Raw genomic sequence first — 11,535 nt, 5'->3', positions numbered from 1 at the left:
GATGGATTATACATTGAAAAAACAAAAACTTTGCTATAAAAATTTACTGAAAAACATGTACCTAAAAATTACCAAAAACATGCAAATGGCTAATAAGAAGATTTGGGCAATAATTCATCAATTTTTTCATTTTAAGACTAATAAGAAGATTTGTAGAGAAAAATGAATATCATATATTAAATAGTATATAAAAGAGTGTATATATTATGGGTGTGGTTTGTATAAGGTTGCAACCTTAAACAATCAATGAAATGTGCGCCTCCAAATTTTATCGCAATATATAATTTTGGTGTCAGAAATTCTTAGGATGGCCTAATAATCTATTTTCATCTCCAATTATGAAATCTTAAACTCCAAAATTAGTTCAAATCTAGTAGATTTATATGCACACGAGAATCTTAAAAATGGATGGTGTAGATAATGTGTTGCAAGATGTATTATATTTTGGACTCGAAATCTTTCTTTTTTCACATATTCATACATCTCGATATGGAGATGATCAATTAGAAGGTCTTCCAACATTAAAACAATCTTTTTCGACCCATTTTTGAAGTGCACCTTCATTCTAAAGTTTAAAGTTGCGATCTTATATAAACTTTCTTTATATTACTTTATTAGTCTTTATGAATTTATATATAAAACTATTGTATAATATCCAGGATCCTGACCTGATCCAAATTACTATTTGGATCCAAGATTTGAACCATCTAATGGTGTGCAGGCACCCCTCCATGTCGGCACTTCCAAATGTCATAAACATGCAATTCGGAAGTCTCGATGAATGCTCATGTCTCTCTTTGTCCTTAAATAAAAGTGCTCTAAATAACGTTTGCCCTTAAACTTCATTCTATCTTATGAGAAAGTATACAATAGGACCACAATTTTATCTTACCTTTGAAACAAGAATAGGATCACAATTTTATTTTACCTTTGATACAAAAAAGTCTTAATTGCATTTAGCCATGGGATATGAAATTGGTTGATTAGGTTATACCATTGGTCGGATCCAAAATCTAAAACATAAATTTCTTATACTTTGTGATACACCCCTATCCGGTGGATAATCTAATGGTTTGGGGCGATTGAAGTAAACAGTCTTAGAGGCCCTTATAGTGAAAGGCCCTCTTTTGAGAGAGTTTTTATTTCTCTTTTGAGAGGCCCTTATGGTTTGCTGCTTTACATTTTTCTTATTGGGTCTGGGCTTGTATTTTAACATTGTCCTTGATTAAACAATGCTCAAGACCAATCAAGTAACTGTGAAAACATTATTACGTGGGTATGTTTTTGGTCCATGGCTTGTGTAAAGCAAATTAGGAATTCAAATATTAATTGCCAGAAAACGTTTATCCAAGGTGGCAACCTTGTATCTTAGAAGTAAGGTGCACCTCAAAAGCCCACCAAAACATCTCATTCTGACATTGTAAAACCCTCTAATTGATCATCTTGAGTTTGAGATGTAGGAATACAAGAAAAATTGATTTCAAGTCTTGAAAATAGTTTACCCAAAAAAAATCTTAAAAATAGTGCTTATTGTATTGGATTGGTCATTTTCAGGATTTTCAAGTATTTATAGATTTTCTTGATCTACACTCTTTTTTGTAGGCTAAATTAGTGTTCGAAACCACTACTCGGGCCAAGTACTTGGCTCATGCTTGACCCCAATATTTAGCTTGAGTAGGGTTTAAATGTAGTTAAAAAAGTAGCAAAAAAATTGATTTTTAAAAGCTTAGTTTTTGATTGGGGATATTTTCAAAATTTTCTCAAAAAGATCAGAAAATGTAAAATAATTATTTATGGCCAAAATGTTTTCCAATATTTGCCAAAATGATAGAAGACATAAAAAAAAACTATTACAAATAGATTTCTTATTTTTTAAGATTTTCTTGAATTCTTCTTAATATCCCTGAGTTGGGCCCCCAACTCGGAATAAGAAACAGACGAATAAAATAGCTGTTCTGAGAATATCTAGATTGTGAATATTCTTCGCTCTTTTTTGTTTGCATATAACTTTTCCTTTTTCCGTGGAACACTATTGGAGCAAGGGTACTTCCGTCACGCCTTTAGGATTGGCATGAAAGTATACTAAGGCTTCCCTCACTCTAAGGGCCTGTCCACTCTAAGGTATATGGTGGTCAAAACCAAAACTCTTTAGGAAATCAAAGCCTAGAGGAAAATTCTATTGCAATTCATAGCCAAGATAGTAAGGCACCCTAGAGGAAGGCATTTTAGGCTTTTTGGCCCCCCTCTCGCTATCTTTTCTATGCCATTAGCTCTCTCTTGTGGTGAAAACCAAAGCCTAGATTAAGATTTTATTGCAAATCATAGACAAGATAAAGATCTTGGATGCCAAAAATGCGTGTGAAATGCCACTCTAGAGTAAGGCACTTCAGGCTTTTTGGCCCCCCTAAATTCCTTCTTGCCATCTTTTCTATGCCATCAGATCTCTCTTGTGGTGAATGCCAAAGCTCTATCAAAGGCTAGATGAAGATTTTAGTGCACATCATAGTTAAGATAAAGATTTTGGATGCCAAAAATGTGTGGTGAGATACCACTCTAAAGAAGACACTTTAGGCTTTTTGGCCCCCTCTTGCCATCTTTTGTATGCCATCAGATCTCTCTCGTGGCGAAAACCAAAGCTCTTTAGGAAATCAAAGCCTAGATGAAGATTTTATTGCAAATCATAGCCAATATAAAGATTTTGGATGCCAAAAATGTGTTGGGTCCACTTTAAAGGAAGGCACTTCAGGCTTTTTGGTCCCCTATTGCCATCTTTTCTATGCCATCAGATCTCTCTTGTGGTGAAAACCAAAGCTCTTCAGGAAATCAAAGCCTAGATGATGATTCTATTGCAAATCATAGCCAACATAAAGATTTTGGATGCTTAAAATGTGTGGTGAGATGCCACTCTAGAGGAAGGCACTTTAGGCTTTTTGGCCCCCCAAAATTCCTTCTTGCCATCTTTTCTATGCCATCAGATCTCTCTTATGGTGAAAACCAAAGCTCTTTTGGAAATCAAAGCGTAGATGAAGATTCTATTGCAAATCATAGATAGCCACGATAAAGATTTTGGATGCCAAAAATATGTGGTGAGATGCCACTTTTAGGAAGGCACTTTACGCTTTCTGGCCCCCCAAAATTCCTCTAGAGGAAGGCACTTTAGGCTTTTTGGCCCCCCAAAATTCCTTCTTGCCGTCTTTTCTTTGCCATGAGATCTCTCTTGTGGTGAAACCAAAGCTCTTTAGGAAATCAAAGCCTAGATGAAGATTCTATTTCAATTCATAGCCAAGATAAAGATTTTGGATGCAAAAAAAGTGTGGTGCGATGCCACTCTAAAAAGGAAGGCACTTTAGGCATTTTGGCCCCCCAAAATTCCTTCTTCTTGCCATCTTTTCTATGCCATCATAGGTTCTCTCAATAGACATGTGATATTAACTAGTATTACTCTTGTTCATGTCTTTGCCAAAAGGAGACATGTTGATATTAATTAGTATTACTCATGCTCAAATTAAGTATATGAAAACTTTATGCCATTTGTTGGAGATAAAAGCCAAATTATTGTTCGAAACCAGTACTCTGGCCGATTACTCGACCTATGCCCAACCCGAGTATTCGGCTTGAGTAGCGTAGAGTAAAAGTAGTGAGTAACACATCAAAAAGTAGAGAAAAATTAGATTTTAAAAAATTAGTTTGTGATCGCAGGTGTGTTCAAAATTCTCAAAAAGATGGAAATATGTAAAAATAATAATTCATGGCCACAATACTTTTCAATTTTTGCCAAAATGATAGAAAACATAAAAACAACATATTACAAATAAAGCAGTTGTTTTGAAAATGTCTAAATACCAAATATTCTTCGTTCTTTTTTGTTTCAATATAACTTTTCTTTTTTTCCGTATAACATAAATGTAGCATGGGTACATCTGTGATCTGTCACACCTTTAGGATTGTCATCAAAGTATACTAAGGCTTCCCCCATTCTAAGGGCCTGTCCACTCTAGGTACATGGGTATACTAAGGCTTCCCCCACTCTAAGGGCCTGTCCACTCTAGGTACATGGGGTATCCCATACCTTTGTGGAACTGAGGTGCCTTTTTTTGGTCTAAACCAAAGGTCCTTAGGAAATCATAGTCAAGATGAAGATTCTATATCAAAGCAAAGCCAAGATAAAGATTTTGGATGCCGAAAATGTGTGGTGAGATGCCACTCTAGAGGGAGGCACTTTAGGCCTTTTGGCCCACCAAAATTCCTTCTTGCCATCTTTTCTATGCCATCAGATGTTCTCTCAATAGACATGTGATATTAGTTGGTATTACTCATGTTCATATCTGTGCCAAAAAGACACATGTTGATATTAATTAATATTATTCATGCTCAAATCCATGCCAGGGATGAATTGAGTATATGAAAACTTTATGCCATTTGTTCGAGATATAGGCTAAATTATTGTTCGAAACTAGTACTCTGGCTGATTACTTGACCCATGTCCGACCTGAGTACTCAGCCTGAGTAGGGCTGACTAAAAGTAGTGAGTAACACATCTAGATATGGTTAAAAAAGTAGTGAACAAATAGATTTTAAAAATTAGTTTGTGATTGCGGGTAAGTTCAATATTTTCTCAAAAAGATGGGAAAATATAAAAATAATTATTTATGGCCAAAATACTTTCCAATCTTTGTCAAAATGACATGAAATATTAAAAAAAAACATACTACAAATATTCTTATTTTTTGAGATTTTTTTAATCTTCTTGAATTTTTTTAAATATTCTGGGGGTGGACCCTCCATCTCGGAATAAGAAACAGACGAATAAAGCAGCTGTTTTGAAAATATCTAGATAGCGAATCTTATTCATTGTTTTTTGTTTGGATATAACTTTTCTTTTTTCCGTACAACACAAATGGAAAAAGGCACAATCTTTAACGCCTTTAGGATTGGCTTCAAAATATACAAAAGGCTTCCCCCACACTGAGGGCCTGTCCACTCTAAGGTATATGGGAAATCCCCTTCTTTATGGAGCTGAGGTGCCTTTTTTGTGGTCAAAACCAAAGCTCTTTAGGAAATCAAAACCAAGATGAAGATTCTATAGCCAATCAAAGCCAAGATTAAGATTTTGGATGCCAAAAATGTGTGGTAAGATGCCACTCTAGAGAGGCAATTTAGAGTGGCACTTTAGGCTTTTTGACGCCCCAAAATTCTTTCTTCTTGCCATCTTTTCTATGCTATCAAATCTCTCAATAGACATGTGATATTAATTAATATTATCATGTTCATATCTATGCCAAAAAGAGATGTCGATATTAATTAGTATTACTCATGCTCAAATCTACGTCAGGGATGAATTGAGTATATGAAAACTTTATGCTATTTGTTTGAGATGTAGGCTAAATTATTGTTCGAAACTTTATGCCTCAAGATGCTAGAAGCTGGAAGGATGGATGTCTTCAATAAGCAATAAAACATGTGTCACAGTATATTTGCCTTCATATAGAAAGACAATTAGTTGTAAATTCGTGTACTCTAAGAAATTGATCACCGATAGTAATATTGAAATACATAAAGCTAGGTTAGCGAATTGGTTTCCAAAAAACTTTTTCACTTGTAGCAAAAAAATCTTCAATAAAAGTAATATCAATAATAGCTAATTATTATGATTTTGAGATTTATCAAATGGAAGTAAAGTCTGGATTTTTAAATATTGAACTAGATGAGGAAATCTACATGACTCCACTTGAAACTGAAAGTTTTAATATCAAAGTCAAGAAAGTAAAGTATGTAGATTAATTAAATTACTTTATGGCTTAAAGCAGTCCTTAAGGTATTTAATGTTTACTTATACTCTTAGAGAATATTGGTTCAATAATATAACTGTTGATTATTGTGTATATACCCTATACTGTGGGGGTATACATTTGATTTTGGTCATGTATGTGGATGATATAATTTTAACTGGCAGCGATGCAAAAGCTATTCGTGATTGTCAAGAGTAGTTATCCTCTAAATTTGAGATGAAAGACATGGGATAATGTAATAATATCTTGGGAATCAAAGTGACGAGATATAGAAATAAAATATTGTTAGTTCTTAATCAAGAGTAATATACTCTTAAAATATTAAAGAAATTAATATGGTGGACTCTAAACCTATGGCCACTTCGATTGAAAAAATTGTAAAGTATCTAAAAAAACTATCCTAAAAGTGACAAAGAAAAATAAATTATGAGAAAACACCCTTATGCCCAAGTTGTTAGTTCTCTTAACTACTTGATTAATTGTGTTAGACTTGATGTAACTTAGGCAGTGGGGATTGCTAATTGTTATATTAGCTTAGGCAGTGGGGATTGCTAGTTGTTATATAGCCAACCCCAGAATTGAACATTGGAGATTGCTAAAGGGAATATTTAGATGTCTAAAAGGGACACGTAATATGGTCTATGTTATGGGACGAAGGATCTAAATCCTAAAATACGATAGTGATGCAAATTTAGGAGGAGAGATTGATGATTGTAGATCCACATCAGGATAAGTGTTTACATTTAATGGAACATGTATATTTTGGAGAAGTAGAAAACAAAAATATATCTCACTCTACTATGAAAGTGAATATTTTGTTTTATATCATGCTTCAAGAGAAGCCATATTCTCAGGGTATTTTCTTTGTGAAATGTGACTAGGCAAATTTGATTATGCACTCACAACAATTTATTGTGATAATCAAGCAACAAGAGCCATTTTTAAAGACCCGATGTATCATGACAAGTCAAAACATGTAAAAAAAAGTACCACTCCATAAGAGAATATGTAGAAAACAAGGAAGTAGAAATGAGTTATCTTTCTACTCAATTAATGATTGATGATCCACTAATAAAGAGTGCTCATGTGGACCCATTTATAAGAAGTGTACTTGCCATGTGACCCAGACGCATAAATGAGTCACAGTAATATTATCTTTAGTGGCATATTGATCTTGAGTCGTACATTGGAGCTCTAGTGGTTGTTATATAGTATCATGGATAGCCTTTGTGGTTGCATTAACTTTTATAACGATCATGTAATTACCTGCCTTCGTGGCATTCCGAGTTTTTGTGACTCGATGATTCCTATGTGGCATTTCAAGTTTTATCTTAATGACGCCTGTGTGGCATGAGCAGCTGAGTGAGACAATGGTAATCCTCGTGATATAATGGTTTATTTATGATCCACTAGCCTGTATGGCATGAGCATCTTAGTGATTGGACGGTATGTTTGTGATATAGTTGTTTTTTTGTGATTCATTAGCTTGTGGTTGATGCTTTGAGCATTTATGGGTGATTGGACTTTTGTGGTTTGCCTTTGTGATATGCAAGTATGATCTCTTAGTGAGATGAATCTCTTTGTGGGATTATTTGGCAACTCACTGCATCGATAAACTAAAAGTTTTGGTAATGGGCACATGTATGGCATCGGCAGTGCTGGTGTTTGACACATTGTGTAGTTGGGTACCTATAGAGAGAACATGTTGATTCATAAGCCCATGCATGAAGTTCATAAGATGGTTGATGATCACAAAATATGTCACAATGTGTAATAAGCGTGGGAAAGTGTGTGGTTGATACAATAGAGTGGATGGAATGTTTATGTGGATGGACTATATAGATTACTTGAGGATGTACAACTCAAGTGATCATGATGGAACACATCATTCCAATGGGTGGATGATTTTATACATAAAAATATATCGAAAACAGTGGGGGAATGTTGGTGAGTTTATTTTCTCCATATTTTTATTTTCCGCAAAGACTTTTTTATGACCAAAACACCTGTAGCCTTTTATAATGTATTTTACATGTATCATTTTTGTCAAGTGTTAAAAAGGAAAAAGAAAACTCATTCCCCAAAAATTCAGCCGTTCAAATTTTGAGGCTTAAAAGATATATGGGTTGGGAGAGAAAGATATGGTATTTTAGTCTCTATCTCATTCCCTATAATTCCCTTTTCTTTCTCTACAAAGTTTAGTGTATCTCAGTCATAAGAGAGCACCCAAAAATTCTTACAAGGTCACCATGAGACAAGCTACTGTTGAGCCTAATACTAATTGAATTTATCTACATAAATTTTAAAGTACTTTTGTTGTTGAATTTTCTTGATGGGGAAGCATTTATTTAGGATGAGGCTTCTATGAGGCTTAGGTTTTATGAAAACAAAATAAAGGCTCACCTCAAATACTCGTCTAGAAAGTACTTTTGGCGAGGAAAATCTTTATGATGGCTCTAAAATCAACTTTCAACATTGACAATAAAATTTGAAACTAAAAATTGATACAATTCTTGTGGATATGTAAACACCTATTTTTAAAGCAAAATGGACAATCTAAATAATTTGTTATAATTTAGATTATTTTTTGAGCTTAGAATCTTTTTTTTTTTCCACTACTACAATGTCCAAGTCGTGATGACCAATGTAAAGATTTGACTTGCAATTTTTGATGAATTATGATGTGAGGATTTAGTTGTTTTAATAATGCTGCAACCCTATCCAACTATTTTCCATTTATGATAGTGCAATGGGCCCCGTCGGAGTCAAACCGTGTCATTTGGTTCAAAGAAATGTAATTGTTGTAGTTGCAGTCCACCAAATTGATGGTTTTTGGCACCTTTTAAAGCCCTTATATAAAAGGGTTGCCTCGTCCTTGAAAGAATTTTATGATACAATAAAATTTGATTCTATTCTCACTCTTTTTTTTATTACCCTATGTCATCATTTCGATTTTTGAAAAATAAAAAATATATATTTTTATTATTTTTTAAAAAATTGTTAGGATGGTGGAAAAACGGTATAGGTATAATATCAAAAACTTGAAAATAATTCTGTAATAACAATAAATATAATGAATATATATATTATTTTCCTTTGATTAAAAGAGAAACATCTAATTTTTAGGAAAAATTGCTTCGCTTGTAAATAGGGCTTCGCCTTGAGGGATGATTTATTAACCGCAGAAGAGAGACAGAGATAGGGCTTCGCCTTGAGGGATGATTTATTAACCTCAGAAGAGAGACAGAGATAGGGCTGGCAATGAACTTGATCAGGCTCGTGACCCGATGGGTAGGCCTAACCTTCGGTTTCGCTATAGATTCAAATTTTGGACCCAAATACTATTCGGTTTTGGTTTTGGGTCTAGGTTCGGGTCCAACTAGACGTAACATGTATCTGTAGTCATAGGGTATATGATGGTAATCACGTGTTTTTAAACACGTGTTGGGTGTTCATGTTGTCACAATATTGGTAACATTTACTCTTTTATTGGCAAAAAAAAGTGAAGCTCATAACCATAGGATATAAATGGTAAAAAATAGGGCAAAAAAAATATTCGTAGTTATAAGGTGGCAATGTATTTGACCAGATTCGGAACCCATGCGTCTAGGCATAGATCCAAAATTTGGACTTGAATATTATTCGGGTTCGGATCTGTGTATACGTCCAGCTGGACACGATCTGCCCTTGAGAGAGATAGAGAGGGGGGTTTTGTGGGGTTGAGGATGGGAATTATATGGCTTGCGGAATAATCGCTGGAAAAGCATATTCGAAAAGCCTTAAAGAGCTAACTTCATTGAAGAGGAGGATGAAACATTTCTCTCTTTTTTAATCTTTTTGTCTTCTCTTTTTCTATGCACCTATGTCGAAGGGCAATATGTATAGACTAGGAGGTCTTGTACTTGTTTTACCGGATGACTCTTTAATATCGGAGTGCAAAAAGAGCTTCAAAGGTCATCCATTTTTATATTTGTACTTTTTTTCTCTCTTTTTTGAATGGTAAATTCGATGGAAAGAGCTTTTTTTTAAGCGTTGTTCGAGGCTTTTCTCTTTTTGTACTTTTTTTGTCTCTTTGTTGATTGGTAAAATTAGCACTCCTCTCTCTCTCTCTGTCGCCCCGGCCTCTATGTTGTGTTTATTTTCTTCTCGGGTTTATATGGTGCCTTTCTAAGGGGGAATAAAAGAGTAGAATGGTGAATATTCGGTAAAAAGACAAGTTCCAAATTAAAGGTATTTTAGGAAGGGTGCGGTTTCTATAAAGTTGCAATCTTGAACAATCTAATTAAGGTACATCTTAAAATTTTATCATAACATGTAATTTTGTTATAAAAAAATCTTAATATTATCTTAACATCTATTTTAATACCTAATTAGAAATTTTTAAATTCCAAAAATAGTTAAAATCAAGTAGATCTATAAATATATAAAAATCTTAAAAATGGACAGTCTACATAATATGTTCCAAGATGTACTATTTCCAATATTGAAAAACTTTTTTTTTTTTCCATATTCATAGATTTTGATGTCGAGATGATTGATTAGAGGGTTTCTTCAACATTACAACAATATTTTTGATAGATTTTTGAGGTGCATTTGTGATTCTACATTTTAAGGTTACAACCTTATATAAACTTTTCCCTTACATTTTAATGTTGCAACTTTATATAAACTTTTTCTTTTTAGGAAACATAAAGAAGTCAATAAAAGGGACATGAACATAAAATATATAGATTAAGAAAAAAAAATTTTGCGACCACAAAAATTAAATGGGTATTGGCATCAATTTCTAAAAAGAATATATTGAGAAAAGAGAAATAATGAAACTTTGATAGAAGAATTTTCAAATACTATGGAAGAAGGCCAATTTTGCCAACCAATTTCGCTGGCTATTATAGACAAATAAAAAAGAGAAAAGCACTCGAAAGTTCCAAATATATTCAATTTTTTACCCAATTTGCTCTATGGGCAGTAGAGGTGGCAGCCAGTCGGGTTGGGTTTGGGTCCGGCTATACCTTGATTCGGACTTGACCTAAAAATTAAATATTTATGTGTTTGATTATATTTCAATATATTGTGATCCGAAAAATATCACTAGACCCAAACCCAAACCTAGACCCAAATAGCATTCAGGTCCAAGTTTGGACTTAAACCCTAATTGTTAGGTCCAATTTTTGGATTCATACCCAGACCCTAATCAAGTCTACCCCTTGGGTCCCACGTCGGGCTGGATCCATTTCCGCCCCTATCGGGCAACGAAATTTTCGCTCCATCCTTCTCAAAACTCTTGTTTTTAACCCGATCTTCTTTGTTGGTGCCTTTTTTGGGGTTCCCATTTATTGGGGAAAGTCTTTAATATCATCTAATGCAACCTAAACTAGTAGTGGTACATTGAAAATAATAGAGAAATACTAAAAGGAAATTAAAAAAAAAAAAGTTCAGATGTATTTGCAAAAAATATCAATAGAAGTCTAGTGGTTTATTTTGCATGGCCTCTCGGGACGCTTGACTTGTTGAGTTAGGAATCTTGCATAACATAATCTCATCCAAAATCATGTATGTAGTATCATCATCATCATTATCATCATCAAAAAATTTTCTCAACTATTTGAAGTTGGTTACGTGAATCTGGGTCCACAATTCTACTCTATCAAAAGCCAACCATGTATATAATTTGCTAAAGCTAAAATAATCTATGACCTTGGGAGGTCAAAGTATACTATTAATAAAGATTATAGCATGAGTTTCA

Source organism: Amborella trichopoda, chromosome 13 (assembly GCF_054954075.1).
Source record: "Amborella trichopoda isolate Santa Cruz 75 chromosome 13, AtrichopodaSantaCruz75HAP2 v2.0, whole genome shotgun sequence".
NCBI classification, from domain to species: Eukaryota; Viridiplantae; Streptophyta; class Magnoliopsida; order Amborellales; family Amborellaceae; genus Amborella; species Amborella trichopoda.
The sequence above is the reverse complement of the archived record's forward strand: the minus strand, read 5'-3'. Positions refer to the sequence as shown.